This window comes from Suncus etruscus, chromosome 13, assembly GCF_024139225.1.
Source record: "Suncus etruscus isolate mSunEtr1 chromosome 13, mSunEtr1.pri.cur, whole genome shotgun sequence".
NCBI classification, from domain to species: Eukaryota; Metazoa; Chordata; class Mammalia; order Eulipotyphla; family Soricidae; genus Suncus; species Suncus etruscus.
The window spans coordinates 47,623,835-47,642,555 of record NC_064860.1 but is presented as its reverse complement, the minus strand read 5'-3'; the positions used below and the strand labels follow the sequence as shown (position 1 = coordinate 47,642,555).

General features: G+C 40.0%; 1 protein-coding gene across 1 annotated transcript in view; it reads left to right on the top strand.

Annotated features, from left to right (window-relative positions):
* The first annotated feature begins 274 nt into the window (after positions 1 to 274).
* Positions 275 to 18,721, top strand: part of BACH1 (BTB domain and CNC homolog 1) — a 44,726-nt gene continuing 26,279 nt past the window's right edge. Inside the window, exon 1 of the mRNA XM_049785766.1 lies at positions 275 to 397. The gene's annotated coding sequence lies outside the window, so the exon portion shown is untranslated. The remainder of the gene's footprint in view (positions 398 to 18,721) is intronic.

Here is an 18,721-nt window from a genome sequence, read left to right as displayed (position 1 = left end):
GCCCATGGAGTGGGCGAAGTGGGCAGCGCGCGCGGACCCAGCCGGGAGCCTCCCGGAAGTCCACGCCGCTACCTCGAGGCCTCGCAGAGGGCGGAGCGGCAGACCTCAAGGGGGCGTGGCCTCGAGGGAGGGAGAAAGGGGCGGGACGCGGGGGCCGGGCCTCGAATGAGGGGGCGAGCTAGAGCTAGGAGGCGTGGCCTGGAGGGAGGGAGAGGCGGGACAAGGGGTCAGGGGCATGTCCAAGAGGGGGGCGTGGTTCCAGTGCTGGGCGGCGGCGGAGGCAGCGACGGAGCGGAGGGCCTGAGTCACCTGACCGCTGCCCGCGCCGCCGTCAGGATCGCTGGGCTGCCGTCAGTCGGGCCGCGCCGCTTCGCCTCGTTTCGCCTCGGCTCCTCCGGTGAGTGCCTCGGCCATTCCGAACGTCGGCCTTTCCCCGGCTGGGACGATAGAGATGGGAGTCTTGGAGGGACTGGGCGGCTGCGCTAGCCTCTTTATGAAGGCCGGTTCCCCGGTCGCGAGGGACCCCGGAGCGACTACGGTGGCCGGGAAGCGTCAAGCGCTGTTGTTTACCGGATCGCGCGGTACTTTTTACCCCGCGCGCGCCGGCGATCCTGGGGGGGGGGGGGGGAGGTAGGCATTGGGAGCGCCCTGCAGCTAAAGGGCCCCGGGTTCGAGCCCGGGCTGGGACCTCTCAGTTTACTCCCGCCAGGGTTCCATGCATTGTCCGCGCCGCAGCTGTTCCTGTTGCTGCTGCTGCTGCCCCGATGGCTAGCGGGGCCATTTGCCTCTCGGGGTGTCGGGGGGTCGTGCATAATTGCGGGGTGGACGAGTTGCAAGCCTGGGGGGTGCACTCGGTAGTTCGCGGGGCCCCGGGCCGGCTGCACTGCTCTGGGGTTGGTGCTGGGAAAGCCCAGGCTTTTTTCCTTTGTTGGGAGTTTCGCTCCCCGGCCCCTGGAGAGAGAGAAGGGGTGGGGTGCCCCTAGCGATCTGGAGCGGGGATCCCCCCCTACCCTTTCCCCGGCTCTCAAAGCTGGCTCCCGGTGCCACGCGTGCCTTTTTTTGCTTGTCCCTCGGTGCCCGGCTTTTGCAACTGGCGTGGGGCGCCCTAGGGGGGAAGAGGAATCGGCTCGGCATCGCTTTGTGTTCAAAGAGCGCGGTGCGTGGAAGGAGCGCGGCGTCCGGGTCCAGCGTGGTAGTCCATGGGAAGGATGTGTTTTTGTGCATATATGTGTTTTTGTATGTATACATATATATAATATATATATATATATATAATATATATATGTATGTTGATAGCGAGGCTGATCTTGATGGGGGGCTTGGGGATGCCAGGGAGATGCTTTTGCTCTTGCGTCCGAGTGTTTCTGTCTGTTTGTGTCCACGCCCCTGGGCAGCCCCGAGGGTTTGAAGCCTTGCTTCAAGGTTTAAAAAAAAGGCGGAGACCCGAGCGCAAGTCTGCGATGGAACCTTTGGGCTCTTCCTCTGGTTCCTTAGAAATGGGAAGAGATTGTTGGCCTGTGCTTTTTCGGCGTTGCTAGTTGGTTGTTTGCAAGGGCTGGGCTGGGCTTGAAGGCATTTGCTACTTCTGCCTTGGGATTAGTGAAGCCTCGGTAAAAAGGACTCCTGATGAGTCAGTTTGGGGTCCGATGCTGACTTGGGGTTTGGTTGGTGATTGCATCGCGGAGGAGTCTTGTTTAACTCAGGACACCGTCAAATGCCATTTGCCATTGTTCACTTGGTTGGGTAAAGGTAGGGTGACTCCTTAAAAAAAGTTGGGCTGCTGAGTCATTCCCCCCAGCCTGGGAGGTAATTCGGAACAGCTGGTGGAGATCCACTCATCACATGCTTCCACTCGAAAAAGCCACGGAGCAGCGCCTGAGAGGGCTCCAGAGGGCTCAGGGTCCTTGCCCGCTTTGCTCCAGTAGCGAAGTGCACCCCACTCGCTTGCAAGTGGCCACTGAGCTCTGGAGAGGGGGGAAACTACCCAAGAGAACTGATTGCAGTGGCCCAGAGCACACCCAGGAGCAGGGGTGTGCAGCTTGCGGTAATCTAGTCTCCTGATTGAAGCCCAGATGTTGACTCTTGACAGCAGTTATTGGTTTCTTTCTTGTGGCTTTTGTTGCTTTCAGAGGCGTCAAAGTGAACTTTGGGGTTTTTTTTTGGGGGGGGGGAGGGCGTGGTGATGTTGGAGATTTCTTGAGAACAACCAATGGAGTGGGTTTGCAGGAGGACCTTAGGCTTTTTATGCAGACAGTCCTAGTTTGAAGTGGTAGAAACAAGGGTAAGGAGAATGTGGACCATATATATTTGTCTACTCTTAGTGGCTACTTCTTCCTTTAAAAATTAACACATGCCCAGTCATTACATTGTTAACAAAGTTTAGCAGCAGCATCAGGAGAATATTTTTCTCTACTTTTCTTTCCTTTTCTTTTTACAAAATCAAACTTAAAAGTCATCGTGGGGGATGGTTTGTATTCACCATTCCATTATTGCCTCAAGGCCACATCATATGCTTTCTTCACTACCATTCTCTGGGAAATGATGTCAGAATAATGGTGGCACATTCCTTTGAAATGACCAGTTGTCAGTTTCTTTTCACAATGCTCGTTTTTTTTTTTCAAGATGTGTGGTTTTTGGGAACTACCAACTAGTGCTCTGTTAGTGGGGAAAATAATTTTAAAGCTAAAACCCGAATTTCCTAAGGCATTAAATGGATACACACGATAGATGAGTTCTGGAACATTTTACTTAAACATGTGCCAGATAGGCAGCCCTCTGAAATTGGGTACAGTAGGTGATATGAACACTGTCAGAATCCAGGTCTTTGCAGGGGGTGGGGGTGCAGGTAGAATAGAGACTTAGACAATCATGCCTGAGAGTTGGGCTTCTGGCTTACTCACTGCAATGACAGAATTACTAGGCTTTATAGTGATTGATTAAACATGGGTTTGATCATGTACAATTGACAGAAGTAGTCACCAGTTCTGCTGTTTGTCTGCCCTTGGATCCAACTGCAAAATAGTAAGCAAAGTTGCAGAAACGAGAGATGCCGGACTGCACTACTTAAGCTCAACTGTTAATCTTCCTGCTTTGAAGTTGTAGACAAGTTACATGTGCCTCCTGTAGCCATCTGTAACACAGGTGTTAAAAGAATAAAAATCTCTCATGGAGCAGGGTTTCTTCTTCTTCTTCTTCTTCTTTTTTTTTTTTTTGGCGGCCACATCTGGTAATGCTCAGGGTATACTCCTGGCTATGCATTCAGAAATCCCTCCTGGCTTGGGCCTTTCCACTTGTGCCACTACTCTGGCTCCTGGAGCAGAGCTTCTTAAAACTTTTCCTTGAGTAATTTTTATGTGACCTTGGATATATATTTATATATACATATTTGTATCTGTATTACATATAGATACATATAGTAGTTATGTTTACAAATGAAATTTTGGTAATTTAGAGTTCTACTTAATTTTATTGATGGTCATATTCAGGAAGCAACTGGATTTAAAACTTGGCTTTAATTCATCTCCCAGGATAGAAGATTTCTCTTGACTTCTTTTTGCCTGTAATTGACTAACAGTTGAATTGAGTAGAATATTTCTTGGGTTGCTGAATCTTAAAAATAAATCTCCCAATGCATCCAATACTTTCCAATTAATAGCATTAGTCTTTAGAAAAGAAATTTAGTCTTTAGAAAAGAAATTCTTTGTTTTATTTAGGATCATATTTAGGGAATATCAATAAAATAATAAAATTTGCTATATAAAATTTAGAGCCAAGAATGAGATTTGCTAGTCTCATTGTGATGCTTGTGGTCGGAGAACAAGTGAACAAGTGCAGTGAAGCCTCACTGGGGTCCTGCTGGAGAGAATCTTTTTTTTTTTTTTTTTTTTTTGGTTTTTTGGGCCACACCCTGTGACGCTCAGGGGTTACTCCTGGCTATGCGCTCAGAAGTTGCTCCTGGCTTCTTGGGGGACCATATGGGACGCCGGGGGATCGAACCGTGGTCCGTCCTAGGCTAGCGCAGGCAAGGCAGGCACCTTACCTCCAGCGCCACCGCCCGGCCCTGGAGAGAATCTTTTTTTTGCCTCTGAAAATTGTGTTCTTTTGAAAATCGATTAAAGCCATTTTTTTTTAATGCTTTATTTAGGAGACTTTGAATAAATCAGATACGCCAAACTTCTGTCTGGTGGTTTTTACTTTGTCATTTTTTATATTGTTGGATCCAGAATCATAGTGAACAGTTGATACTCCTCTTCCTGTCCGTCATTAAGGTAGAATCACAGTAAAAAGAGTTTTATATCGTGGGTTTATTATTTTAAAGATTCCTTTGTAGCAAGGTCATTAGCATTATTTACCTCCACAGCTATAGATCAAGGAAGCAAAGTCAAGGAAAGTCTTTTTCTTTGTATTCTCCCCTGATCTCTTTTAACTGACTTGGGAGATTCCCTTACACCCCTTAAGGAAGGACCTTTTTGAAGAAATGGCATAGTATCTTTATATCCTTGAGGTCTTATTCCTCCTCTAATTGTGCTGGCAGTTTTTGGAAGTTAAATAAATCATTGAAGAAAGTTATAATCTGTCAGAGCTTCCTAAACAATATATGATTGAGATTTTTTAGTCTTTAATAAACTTACTAGGTTGTAATTTTGGAGTAAGTACCTTTTACTAAGATCAGTAATTTCATCACTGTATTTTGACTTAAATATTACTTGAAAAATTGCAAAGCAGTTATTACAGCATCCCAGGGCACACTTAATTTTCAAAGCACCTAATTCTCTTTATTTACTTTTTTTTTTCTTTTTGAGACACGTTTCCAATGCAAGTTGCTGTTTTCCTGTAGATAGGATGTATCACTTAAATAGAAGTAGTAAGAAAAAAGGTTAGTGTTTCTTTTGATCAAATTTTTTTTTCCATGCTAGCAAAAGACTTCTGAGGTCTCTATGCCTTTTTCCCCTCCAGCTAAGTCAGGGTCTTTGCTAAATTCCAGCTGTCCTCTAGAGAAGTCAAAGGCAGTACTGTTAGAGGTGAGTCTGTAGTTACCATCAATTGTGTTTCCTTAGTAGCCTCTTTGTGGTAAAGGACTGTCACAAGTAGGAGACAAGCTTTAGATTCATTTCTTGGGGTTTCTGACAGTGTTGCTTCTTAGGTCATGGCTGTTGTCATTGGCCTGGAGTGTTGTTGACCCCTCCAGTTCCTGAAGCGGAAGCATTGCCACTGTGGAGCTGGGTAGCTGTGGTGTTCACCAGGGCAGGAGAGCTCAGATGTTTTGTTTTCTGGCCATTGCTCCTCAGACACCAGTGTGGAAGTATGTCCCCCTTTTCTAGACAGTGAATGTTGAATAACTCCTAGCACACTGGAGAATAGGTGTTTTCTACATTTCAGGTTTTTATTTTTTTATTTTCTTGAGCATACTGCCCATTACCAAAATATACACATCAACACATAAACAACTTTTGACCATTAGGTTGCTCAGTAAATTTTCACATTCTTGTGTAACATGCTTTCCTAGATATTATGTTTCTGCTTGATTTATTAATAAATCAGTTTAGGTATTTATATGCCAAGGTCTAATACATAGCTCTTCAAAAGTTACAGTCTTACAGAAAGCTGCTAAATTGTAACATGTACATTGTGCTTTGAAACCATTCAACATCTAAGAAGCCTTAGTATTGGGAATGCAGAAGTTTTAAGAGTCTCAGAAGTTAGTGATAAAAATATATAGATATTAAAAAGATATAGATATAGATATTAAAAAGGGGGGTGGTGGAGAGATATCATGGAGGTAAGGCATGTCTTGCATGCAGAAGCTTGGTGGTTCGAGTTCCAGCATCTCATATAGTTCCCCGAGCCTGCCAGGAGTGATTTCTGAGTGTAGAACGAGGAGTAAAACCTGAGCGCTGCTGGGTGTGGAGGAAGCAGCATTTTTTAAATTTTATTTAAACACCTTGATTACATACATGATTGTGTTTGGGTTTCAATCATGTAAAAAACACCATCCATCACCAGTGCAACATTCTCATCACCAATGTCCCAAGTCTCCCTCCTCCCCACCCAACCCCCGCCTGTACTCTAAACAGGCTCTCCATTTCCCTCATACATTCTCATTATTAGGACAGTTCAAAATGTAGTTATTTCTCTAACCAAACTCATCACTCTTTGTGGTGAGCTTCCTGAGGTGAGCTGGAACTTCCAGCTCTTTTCTCTTTTGTCTCTGAAAATTATTATTGCAAGAATGTCTTTCATTTTTCTTAAAACCCATAGATGAGTGAGACCATTCTGCATTTTTCTCTCTCTCTCTGACTTATTTCACTCAGCATAATAGAGTCTGTGTACATCCATGTATAGGAAAATTTCATGACTTCCTCTCTCCTGACAGCTGCATAATATTCCATTGTGTATATATACCACAGTTTCTTTAGCCATTCATCTGTTGAAGGGCATCGTGGTTGCTTCCAGAGTCTTGCTATGGTAAATAGTGCTGCAATGAATATAGGTGTAAGGAAGGGGTTTTTGTATTGTATTTTTATGTTCCTAGGGTATATTCCTAGGAGTGGTATAGCTGGCTCGTATGGGAGCTCCATTTCCAGTTTTTGGAGGAATCTCCATATCGCTTTCCATAAAGGTTGAACTAGATGGCATTCCCACCAGCAGTGGATAAGAGTTCCTTTCTCTCCACATCCCCGCCAACACTGTTTATTCTCATTCTTTGTGATGTGTGCCATTCTCTGTGGTGTGAGGTGGTATCTCATTGTTGTTTTGATTTGCATCTCCCTGATGATTAGTGATGTGGAACATTTTTTCATGTGTCTTGGCCATTTGTATTTCTTCCTTGTCAAAGTGTCTGTTCATTTCTTCTCCCCATTTATTGATGGGATTAGATGTTTTTTTCTTGTAAAGTTCTGTCAGTGCCTTGTATATTTTGGAGATTTTAGCCCCTTATCTGATGGGTATTGTGTGAATAGTTTTTCCCACTCAGTGAGGGGCTCTTGTATCCTGGGTGCTATTTCCTTTGAGGTGCAGAAGCTTCTCAGCTTAATATATTCCCATCTGTTAATCTCTGCTTTCTCTTGCTTGGAGAGTGCAGTTTCCGCCTTGAAGATACCTGTAGTCTCAATGTCCTGGAGTGTTTTGCCTATGTGTTGTTCTATATATCTTATGGTTTTGGGTCTGATATCGAGGTCTTTAATCCATTTGGATTTTACCTTCGTACATGATGTTAGCTGGAGGTCTAAGTTCAATTTTTTTGCAAGTGGGTAGCCAGTTGTGCCAACACCACTTGTTGAAGAGGCTTTCCCTGCTCCATTTAGGATTTCCTGCTCCTTTATCAAAAATTAGGTGATTGTATGTCTGGGGAACATTTTCTGAGTATTCAAGCCTATTCCACTGATCTCAGGGCCTGTCCTTATTCCAATACCATGCTGTTTTGATAACTATTGCTTTGCAGTAAAGTTTAAAGTTGGGGAAAGTAATTCCTCCCATATTCTTTTTCCCAATGATTGCTTTAGCTATTCTAGGGTGCTTATTGTTCCAAATGAATTTCAAGAGCGCCTAATCCACTTCTTTGAAGAATGTCATGGGTATCTTTAGAGGGATCGCATTAAATCTGTATAATGCCTTGGGGAGTATTGCCATTTTGATGATGTTAATCCTGCCAGTCCATGAACAGGGTATGTGTTTCCATTTCCGCGTGTCCTCTCTTATTTCTTGGAGCAGAGTTTTATAGTTTTCTTTGTATAGGTCCTTCACAGTTTTAGTCAAGTTGATTCCAAGATATTTGAGTTTGTGTGGCACTATTGTGAATGGGGTTGTTTTCTTAATGTCCATTTCTTCCTTATTACTATTGGTGTATAGAAAGGCCATTGATTTTTGTGTGTTAATTTTGTAGCCTGCCACCTTGCTATATGAGTCTATTGTTTCTAGTAGCTTTTTGGTAGAGTCTTTAGGGTTTTCTAAGTAGAGTATCATGTCATCTGCAAACAGTGAGAGCTTTAGAAAGCAGCATGTTTTGACAAGTCTTACAGAAGTTTAGCTGTGAAGAGTAAAGAGAAATATTAGTAGTGGAAGATGGAGTGTTTATTATTGGATATGTGTATTAAAAATAAGAACAGTGGGACATTGTTAGAAATTTTATTCAAAGTTTTATATTATCCCTGACAAGTTTGGTTTCTCTTGTATGACAAGTATGACAAAGTTTCTAGAAAAAAAGTGAGTTTGAGTCTTCTATCCCTCCCAGGATGTCTCTTAATCACGTAGAGAAATCTTTCTCCATAGCTAGCATCCTAACAGGTGTCATTCTGTTCACAGCTACCAGTGCACATAAACCAATTCCTGTCAAATCTGTCAGTGCCATGGGAAAAAGAGATCCTGGGGATTGACTTCAGTGGTTCAGAATTCATTGGGGCTTTGGGCTGGGATCTGCTTCCCTAGAAAGACCTGGCCTCGGGCAGAGAATGAGCACAGTTTTGTTAGATAATAAAGGGTGAATGATACCGTGAAGGCCACAGTATCATTTCTGGTTTGGCTTCCTCTACATGCAGACATGTCTTTGGTTTCGGAATTAAGTGACCCCTTTCTCGCCCCATTTTTCATCCCATTCTTTACTATCATCAAGTGTTACTTTAATAATCACATCAGATAAATGTTTTATTTAAATGTTATATATATTTTTGTTTGTTTATTTGTTTGGTTGGTTTTTTGGGCCACATCTGGTAGCTCTCAGGGGTTATTCTCTTAATACTTCAGGGAAAGGAGAATATGCAATTTTATCCTATAGATTCTGGTTTTATATATCCATAGAAGACCTTTTGCTCTGTCTACTGGACATACAAACCTACCTCTGATTGCTGTGGCTCTCAATGAATGGCTGATTTATTGAGTAGAATGGGCAGGATTCTTTCAACCCCAAACTCTGAGGCAAGGGCACACAAAACATCATTCCTTCTCTGTGCAGTTACTCCAGCCAGGAGGAAGTAACTCATATGACTTAGTTCATACCCCATTCTTTTTCCCATTTATGAGAGTTTTCTCATATCCTATTCTCTTTACACTTCAGAATATTGCTCTGTATGTGTAATCTTTTTGTAGTATTTTAATATTTTGTAGTATTTTGCATTCCTAGACATTTTAGAACACTTTTATTTATATTTGCCCTTTTTTGGGGGTCAGCACACCCAGCAGTGCTCAGGTATTACTCCTGGCTCAGTGCTCAGAAATTGCTTCTGGCTTAGGGGGCCCAATGGGATGCCGGGGATTGAACCTGTGCCTGTCCTGGGTCAGCTGTGTGTAAGGTGAACTGCCTACCACTGTGCTACCATTCCAGCTCCTTAAGTTTGCTTCTTTTGGAGCAATATCCAGTGATGCACACGGTTTACTCTTGGCTTTGATGGGTGTGGAGGACTATGTATGGTTCCAGGGATAAGACCTAGGTAGACAACATGCAAGGAAAGCTCTTTATGTACTGTTGCTCTGGCTTTCAGAACACTTTGAAATACCTTTGGTGTTTTGATTTTTGTAGCTTCTCAGTTCTAGGTTTGGTGCTTTATAATCACGTGAAAGGAAGACATCAACAGTGTTGTAAATTCATAAGATATTCTTTAACTGGTAATAATTTTTCTATATGAGGACAACTGATAAGCTGTTGCAACATGCTTCAAAGATGGTATTAGGTTTTTTTTTTGTGTGTGCAAAGTCTGTAGCTTGTAAATGTTCATATCTAGCATGCTAAATTTGAATCTTAGGTAAAAGAAATAGTTTTATTTTACTTATTTATTTTTGATTTTGTATCATGTTCAGGATTACTCCTGGCTCTCTGCATGCAAGAATTATACCTGGTGATGTGTGTTGTACCATATTGGATGCCAGAGATGAAGCTTGAGTCAGCCATGTGTAAGGCAAGCATCCTAACAACAAATACTATTGATCTAACTCCAGAAAAAAAAATGGTTTGAAAATTTTAACATTACACATATATGTATATATGCTAGATCACTGTGGTATCAATCACAGATTATTAGATATTATTGTGTGTTTTTGGCTACACTCAGCTATGCTTAGTTCTTACTCCTGGCTCTGCACTCAGGGATCATTCCTGCTGAGCTTGGGGGATCATATGGGGTTCTGAGGTTAGCAGGTTAGCAGTGGCAAGGCACACACTTTACCCACTGCATTATTGCTCCAGCCCCAATGATTAGATTGTTTTTAAATGAAACATTTTAATTTAGTATGTGCTTATAAATAGAGGAGGAAGTGGTGCTGAAAAGTGAAATTATGTAAGAAACCATAACAACAGTACTGTAAACTACAGTGCAGAAATTTATAAAAAAAATATGTGTGTATGCATATACACATATGTATGCATGCATATATTTATATACAACACCTCTTGTAGGAGCAAACTGGTAAGTGGAAGGCAATGGGGATGGGGCATTGATTGAGTGAAGTGGACTTGGGGAAAGGATTGGTATTGGAATATATGCCTGAAAGACAATCATGAATAATTGTAATTTCATTAAATACAAAAAATGATTGGGAACTGAAAGGTGCTTTCTGTTATTTTTGTTGGCTGTTTTCTTTTCTTTTTTTTTTTTTTTCCTGTTAACATGATCATTCTGACCTTGATCTAGCTTTAGAGTTTTCACTTCCTCTGGACAATCAAAATTTGAACCTTTGAGTCATGGACATCATTTTTACAGTTTTAAAGCAAAATGATGCTTGAAGGTCCTTAATCATGAGTAAGACATTGACATGTAGTTCTGAAAGGAAGGAACTTTCAGTGAGATACCGCCTAGTATGTGCTCCTTAAATATTCTATGTACAGTTGGGTATTAATTGATAAAAGTGCTCTTCTTTGCACCACAAATGCACCCCCTGCTATGATTCATGTAATGTGAATTGGAATGTAAGATTTGGTGGAGTTCTGGGAGATGATCTTTCTGCCTTTCATTATGGATCATCTCAAGACATAATTCCACATCTGGAGCAGGCATGAGATCATATGCTCTCCTCATTAGAATTTCTTGTCTTCAACAGACTTACATAGTTTTAATATATTCTTTTTTTTACTTTGTCGAGATTTTATACAATTCTATTCTTTTTTTTTTTTTTTTTTGGTTTTTTGGGCCACACCCATTTGATGCTCAGGGTTTACTCCTGGCTAAGCGCTCAGAAATCGCCCCTGGCTTGGGGGGACCATATGGGACGCCAGGGGATCGAACTGTGGTCCTTCCTTGGCTAGCGCTTGCAAGGCAGACACCTTACCTCTAGTGCCACCTCTCTGGCCCTGAGATTTTATATAATTTTATTCTTAAAGGTTAGAAATCTTTGCATTTTATAGCTTCTTGGATTTGTAGACACTTTCAAAATGTTTTTTTTTTTTTTTGGTAAGTTTCATAGCAATGACAGTAAAATGATAATCTTAATAATTTTGTGTGAAAAAAAAATCTTGTGTGAAGCATCAGTCCACAAGTAGAGTGGATGTTTTCCTTATAGGAGTCTGAAATGCAAAGTCAGTTAACTTAAAGAAAGTCACACAATATTATTACCAGATCTTTTATTGTATTACATTATTCTTTCAAATACTATTATACTGATGGTGCTAAAATAATCTAAAATTGATTTTTCCATTTGCATTTAATAATCTATTAAGCTTGCTGTTTTAAGACAGTTTGCTGTTCCATTTCCTCCCCCCAAATTCTCTAAATAAAAAGTATTAAATAGTAATAAAAATGTCTATTGATTTAGTGTTTTATTCTTTTCAGAGAGCTTTGAAAGGGAATTTATATATATACATATATGTATTTTTTTTTTTTGGTGGTGGTTGTTGTTGCTGTTTGTTTTGTTTTGTTTTGTTTTTGGGTCATACCTGGTAGCACTCAGGGATTACTCCTGGCTCTGTGCTCAGAAGTCGTTCCTGGCAGGCATGGGATAGCATATGGGATGCCAAGATTTGAACCACTGTCTGCTCTAGATCAGCTGTGTGCCAGGCAAATGCCCTACCACTGTGCTATCTCTCTGGCCCCAGCAATTTATATTTTTATAAATTTAATTTATTCTTTAGTAATTACTATGGCAATATCAATGAAGGTTATTGTTTTAGAGTTACCCATGCATTTTCTATGTGGTGACAAGCCAGTGCCCATAGATGATAAAGGGTAAAGCAGTGACTAATTAATGAATTTTTGGGGACACCCCCCCCCCCCATCGTTGCCTGTGAAACTTGACTGAGCTTTGAAGAGCTTAGGATTTTAGTATAGTTTTAATGCAGAGTTGCTTGCAGGACTGTGTGGTTCTTTGTATTGAACCCAGAGTCTTGTGTATACTCCAGCCTTTGAGCCAGGGATCCTCAGTCTTTTTAAACAGGGGGCCAGTTCATTGTCCCTCAGACCATTGGAGGGTCTGACTATAGTAAAAACAAAATGTATGAACGAATTCTTATGCACACTGCATATATCTTATTTTGCAATGAAGAAACAAAACAGATACAAATACAATATGTGGCCCACGGGCCATAGTTTGATGACCACTGTGAAGTTTGAGCTATTCTCCTAATTCCCAAAGCATGTTGCTTGTGGTTTGTATTTTTGCTTAACATATATATATTTTGGGGGAAGGGAGCCATACCTGGTAGAGCTTCAGATTCTGAATAATCAGGGATCACTCCTGGCAGTGCTCTAGGGTCGATATATGGTGCCCAGGATTAAACTTGGGTTGGGCATGTACAAGGCCAACACCCTACCCACTGGATTATTGCTCTGGGACTCATATCTGATTATAAACTAATTCATACTTATGCTCAAGATTTTGATGCAATTCTGAAGATGTAGGTCAGTGAGTTGAGCACATGTTTTGTATGAAGGAAGGCTGAATTTTATCCATGATGCCATATGGTTCTATGAAAACTGCTGGAAATGATCTTCACATATAGACAGAACTAGGAGTATTCCCTGAGCACTGTTAGATGTGACCCCCTAACAAAACAGAAAAAAAATCATTGCAGAAACAATAGTTACCAATGTCTAGCTTACAGCTAGAAATTTTATTTAATTTTTTTATTTTTGGGCCACACCCGGTGACAGTCAGGGGTTACTCCTGGCAATGCGCTCAGAAATTGCTCCTGGCTTGGGTACCATAGGGGATGTGGGGGGATCGAACTGTGGTCTGTTGTGGGTCAGCTGTGTGCAAGGCAAACACCCTACTACTTTACCATCGCTCTGGCCCCTAAGCTAAACATTTTAAATGTGTGAACTTCATTAGGTCTACAAGGAGTAATTTAGAGGATACATCTGGATATTGAACCCAAGAACTTCCAGAAAATCTTGTGTAATTGGAACAGATATCAGTAGGAGAGTGTTGAGTAAACTCATTGGGGATGCTGTCCCTGCTCTGGATTCCCAGGAGTTCACCTAGGGAGCATATGCAAAAGAGAGATGAGATCTAACAATACAGTCACAGAAAATTTGGCAAGTGATTTCCATTGAGGTAGTTAGGGAAATCACAGAATTATGACAGTCCGATGAACAAGAAAGGATTTCAGAGAGGGAATGATCAATTTGTTTAAGAATGAAAGCTTTCCATTGGCATATGGGAAGGTGTCAGGTCATTGACCTAATGAGGTCACAGTTTTCAAGGAGTAGACCAGAAGGGACCTGATTTTAGTGGACTCAAATTGAGAGAAAAGAGGAAAGTGGAAATAACATAACACAAATGATTTCTTTATAGTTCTGTTTTACAGGGCTGCAGAGATTTGTTCTGTAGATAGAGGCTAATGGAAAGGTAAAGATATTTTAAGAGAAGAGCTATAAATGGCATATTTTGTGTGTTAATAGGGTTGTTGTCTATTTTTCTTCCTTTTTTTTTTTTAGTAAGATTGCAGAAGTTTGTCAATTTTGCTGGTTTTCTCAAGCAATATTTTTCATAATAATCTTGCGCTTTAATTTTATCAATTCTAATAGAAGCAAACATGAAGTTTTTATTATGTGGTTTTCTTGAAGTTCAGTAGATATCAGCTTCAGTATGTGAAGCTATGCTCTCGGATTTCAAAACTGAACAAATCATTTCTCCAGAGAAGTTTTTTTGGGGGGAGGTATCATACCCAGTGGTATTCAAGGCTTATTTCTGGATCTATACTTCCTAGCAGATACCCTTACTTTTTCTTTAAAATCATTTTTGAGTCACACCCTGCAGTGCTCAGTGCCTCTTAGCCACCCACTGGCTCTGCACTCAGGAATCATTCCTGGCAGGCTCGGGACCATATGGGATGCCAGAACATGAGTTAGCTGCATGCAAAGCAAGCTTCAAACCCTCTGTTTTAACACTCTGGTCCCTACCTTTACATTTGTAAAAACTCTTTGAATTGGTACAACCATCAGTATAAAAGTTTTCTCTAACCTAGTTTTTGTTTAAGTAATGAAAAATTTTAGTTCTAGATTGGTTTGTTTTTCCTTCAGATTCTTTCAAGTTGAAGAATTTTCAGAAAGCTGCATGAAGTAAATTATCAGTAGTTTAGACTTAAATGAATTTTACTGTATTTTTTTATTTGTTATTTAAACTCCCCCCCCCCCCCCGCTTTGTTTCTGGTCAAAGGATTACATATTCATGGATTTTTAAAAAAATTATCATGAGGCAAGATTATCTGTTATACCTTGCCCCACCCTAATTCTGCTTTGTAGATAATACACATCTTTATTCAATTCTACTGTTTATTTTTTAACTATGCTTATACTTTATTTATGAACCTGTTGATTTTCTGTTACAGTGGATGTGAATTTTGTTTACTTCTACCAACTTCCACTTGTTACAGTAGTTCATTTTTGTTGGAGGTAACTACAATTCCAGAGATTTTGAGACTTGTTTGGCTTATTTTGGGGGGTCTTATTATTCTGAGATATTTTGATTCTGTACATTATAATTTATATGCAAATACCCCTTTTAATTCTATTCTCTCTCTGAGTCTGCCAATTTTATTTTAATTTGGCAAAGTTAGTAACATTTACATCCTGTTTTGTTAATTGTTATATCATTTGTCTATTCTAAAAATTGGAAACCAATTATAGTATTCATGTTATTGTACCTGTGTCAATATTGGAAACTGGGAAGCTAATTAGTGTTACTACATTTCCTTCCCTACAGTTCCCCTGATCTTTGTGCTATTCCTGCAACAGATTCAAAAATTAACAATTATTAAGCATACATTACTATGCCAAGCACCATCTGAAGAGCAATATGTATAGTACTGCATTTGATTCTCCCAATGTAAAAGTACCAACTCTTGTTATAAAAGTTGTCTGAGAGACATGAAGTACATCATGCTCCATTGTGAGGGAAGCTGTGATGCAGTCTGTGCTATCTCCCCTTTGTGATCTCCACAGTAGCTCACTGCTATGTTTGTACTATTCTGATAAGAGTTCTTCAGTTCCTCCCTGTGTTTTCTGATAACCACTCTGTTCTCATATCTAGCCATTGATTGTAGTATTGAAGGGATATCTGGGCTAAACATTTAGCAAGTGATAGAAGAATGAGGAGACCTTTAGAGAGGTAGAGTAGGTTGGGTAATTACAGTCAGGAACTTTTGGAGACTCTTCACTTTCTGCTTTTGTACATTTTCAGAGGAACCATATGCTAAATGGGATAGTAATTACTGCATTGTTCTCTCTCTCTGTATGTCCACTGGTTGCAAATCTTACAAAACCTACAGTTAACACATATTAAGGATGAAATATTCAGCAATTTCTCTGAATATTGAAGGAAATTTTTTTTCTGAAATGTATTAGGAAAAGTATTTTAAGAAAAATTTCAGGAAATAGGTCAATGGGTAAGGTACTTTCCTTGTGTGCAGCTGACCCAATTTCTAGCTCTCATATCTCATATGGTATCCCAAGTCCCACTCAGAGTAAGCCCCCCAGGCATTGGTGGTTGTGGCCTCAAAACATAAAGAAATAAAGAAGATTTAAGTAAATGGAGAGATGCCTTACTCATTCTTTAGGAGACTCAATTTGTTTGAGGTCTATTTTTCCCAGATTGATGAATTAGTCCCAATCTTAAAAATTCTTCTGGCTCTTTTATCTGGGATGGGATAAAGAAATATAGCACATTGGGTAGGGCATTTGTCTTACATGTGGGTGTCCCAGGTTAAAGCCCTGGCATATTGTATGGACCCCCAAGCCAACCTGGAGTAACCCCTGATTGCTGCTGGGTATGGCCCAGAAACAAACAAACAAAAATTCCAATTAAGAAAAGATAAATGAATTGAATAGACACTACAAGAATTATATATGGCTGACAAGTTTTTGTAAAGATACCCAGATATTATTAAAGATATCATTAGTAAACTACCTTGTACATTTTTTATGGTAGATAAGATGGAAAAGACAGTATAAAGGGTTGGTTATAGAATGTGGAGCAAATTCAATCCTAATGCACTGTTGATAGTACTGGAAACTGATCAGTTGCTTTGGAAAACTGTTCGGTAGTTTATAATTAAATATAAACACTGTATTACTCAGCTTTTTCACTCCTAGGTATTTATTTGCTCAAGAGAAATGAAGCATATGTCCATGCAGAGGTTTATTGAACCTTAATTACAAAAATCTCAAACCAGAAACAGTGGAATCATCCATCTTTATTATAATTATGGATCATATCAACAGTTACATGGTTAAACAAATAGCAGTATGCTTGTACAGTGAACTATATTTTGACAGAAAGTAAACCAAGCATTTGATGGAAAAACATGATTATGTTTTTTGTTATGTTATGGTTATGTTGCAGGAGAGAAATGCAAACTAGGGTTCACAAAGTACAATTCCATTTATATAGAAAGTGAGCATTAATCTACTGTGATTTTAAGTTAATTATTGTTTGCCTAGAGCTAAGGCCTAGGAGAAGAACTTAAAGAGACAGGTACAATTTGAGGAATGTAGAAAGTCTACCTTGATTGTAACTGTGGTTTTATGAATGTGCCCGTGTTGAAATTTAGAGTATGCTTTTTAATCAGATGAAGCTTAATTTTTGTTAAATGATACTTGACGGTTAGTAAATATTGGCATATTCTAGGATAGAAAATAAGGTATTTGTATTACTAAAGATGCTACTTTGGCCAATTTTAATTTCTTATTCAGATTTTCATAAGTCATGTTCTGTTGAGGTGTAACAGTTTTATTACGAATCAAGTAACTGTGGGGCCAGAGTGATTGCACAGTTGCTAGGACAAATTTTCTTGCATGCGGCTGACCCTAGTTTGATCCCTGGTATCCCATCTGGTCCTGAGCCTCCAAGAACAATTCCTGAGAACAGAGTCAGGAGTGCTTCCTGAGTGCTACCAGGTGTGGACCAAAAAACAAAACAAAAAGAATCAAGCGATTAAAAAATATATTAAACAAATATAAGTCTTACGATATTTTCAATTCTTTGCAGTAAGGTTTTTATAATAGTGAAATCTGTTACTCTTGGTTCTGGAGCTTGGATTTCCTGTGCTCTTTATATCCTCCCAAGGAAAACACTTATTACGTAGAATTATCAAAGTTGTATTTATTGGTTTGGGAAGCAAAACACCTTTTGTTTCTGATTTCCTATTAAGATGTTTTAAAATTATTTTATTTAAACACTGTGGTTACAAAGTTGTTCATAATAAATTTTTTCCACAGATACAAAGTTGTAAATGATTGAGTTAAAGTATGTGGTTCCACTGGTGGATAACACTAGTGTAGTTTCATTAAATACAAATTGCTATACCATCATCAGGATGTTAAATTCCCACACTTTTATGTTAATCAAGAAACTTACAAAATTGGGACTAACAGAGAAAACCATGATTTTAAAGACTTAGATATTGTTGATTTTTTTTGCTGTTGACTTGAAAAATGGAAGATAGGTTAATGTAATTTTAAAGAAGGCTCAAGTTCTGATTATCTTGTGATAGGAACTAGTGTAGGACATTTTTAAACTTAAGAGGAAGTCCAAGAGGATGATGCTGGCAAGAATTGGCCAATTTTAGACAGTCTTGAAGCCAGTCCTGAAGTTGAGACAAAAGACAGGGATACATAATGGAGGTGTTGGTACGTGGAAACTGAGGAAAAGGCTGAAATCTCAAATGGCCATTAGCAAGTTCTGAGGAAGAACAGGGTGAGATGAAGGTCAGTGTTTAAATAAAGGCCACAACAGTTAGTTTACTTAACTGTTCTGGCCATAATTGTTCTCACTGATTAAATTATTATTATGACTAGAAGTGAACTGACTGGATATTGGTTTTTATTTGTAGATGTGCACCAGTCTAATTAGTGATTCTGTTCATTTCCCCATGAACTCATCTATTTTCTCTTTTTCTTGGTTGGGGAGTAGGGGGGTAGCACATACACCCAGTGCTTTGGGCCTGCTCCTATGTACTTAGGGATCACTCCTGCTGGGGTTGGGGTCACACATGGCTTTCAGAGGTAGACCCTGGTTGCTTTGCATGCAAGCCTTGTCCACTGTACTGTCTCTATGTCCCTTCCTCCACTTTTATTTTGAACAGATCTAAGTTTTTCACCCCTTTTAAAATGTGGCAGCTGTTAGATTTGTATTTTCATGGCACCTCATCTATTGACTCACAAGGAGTTCTTGTATAAAGAACATTCATCATTGTTGAGTGAAGAGAAAGGGGAGGAGAGCTTTTTCCTTTGAAGGGACCTTGATATTAGATATGCTTTGCTACAGTGAAAATTAAAGAACAACCAAGTCCTGAAGACCAAAA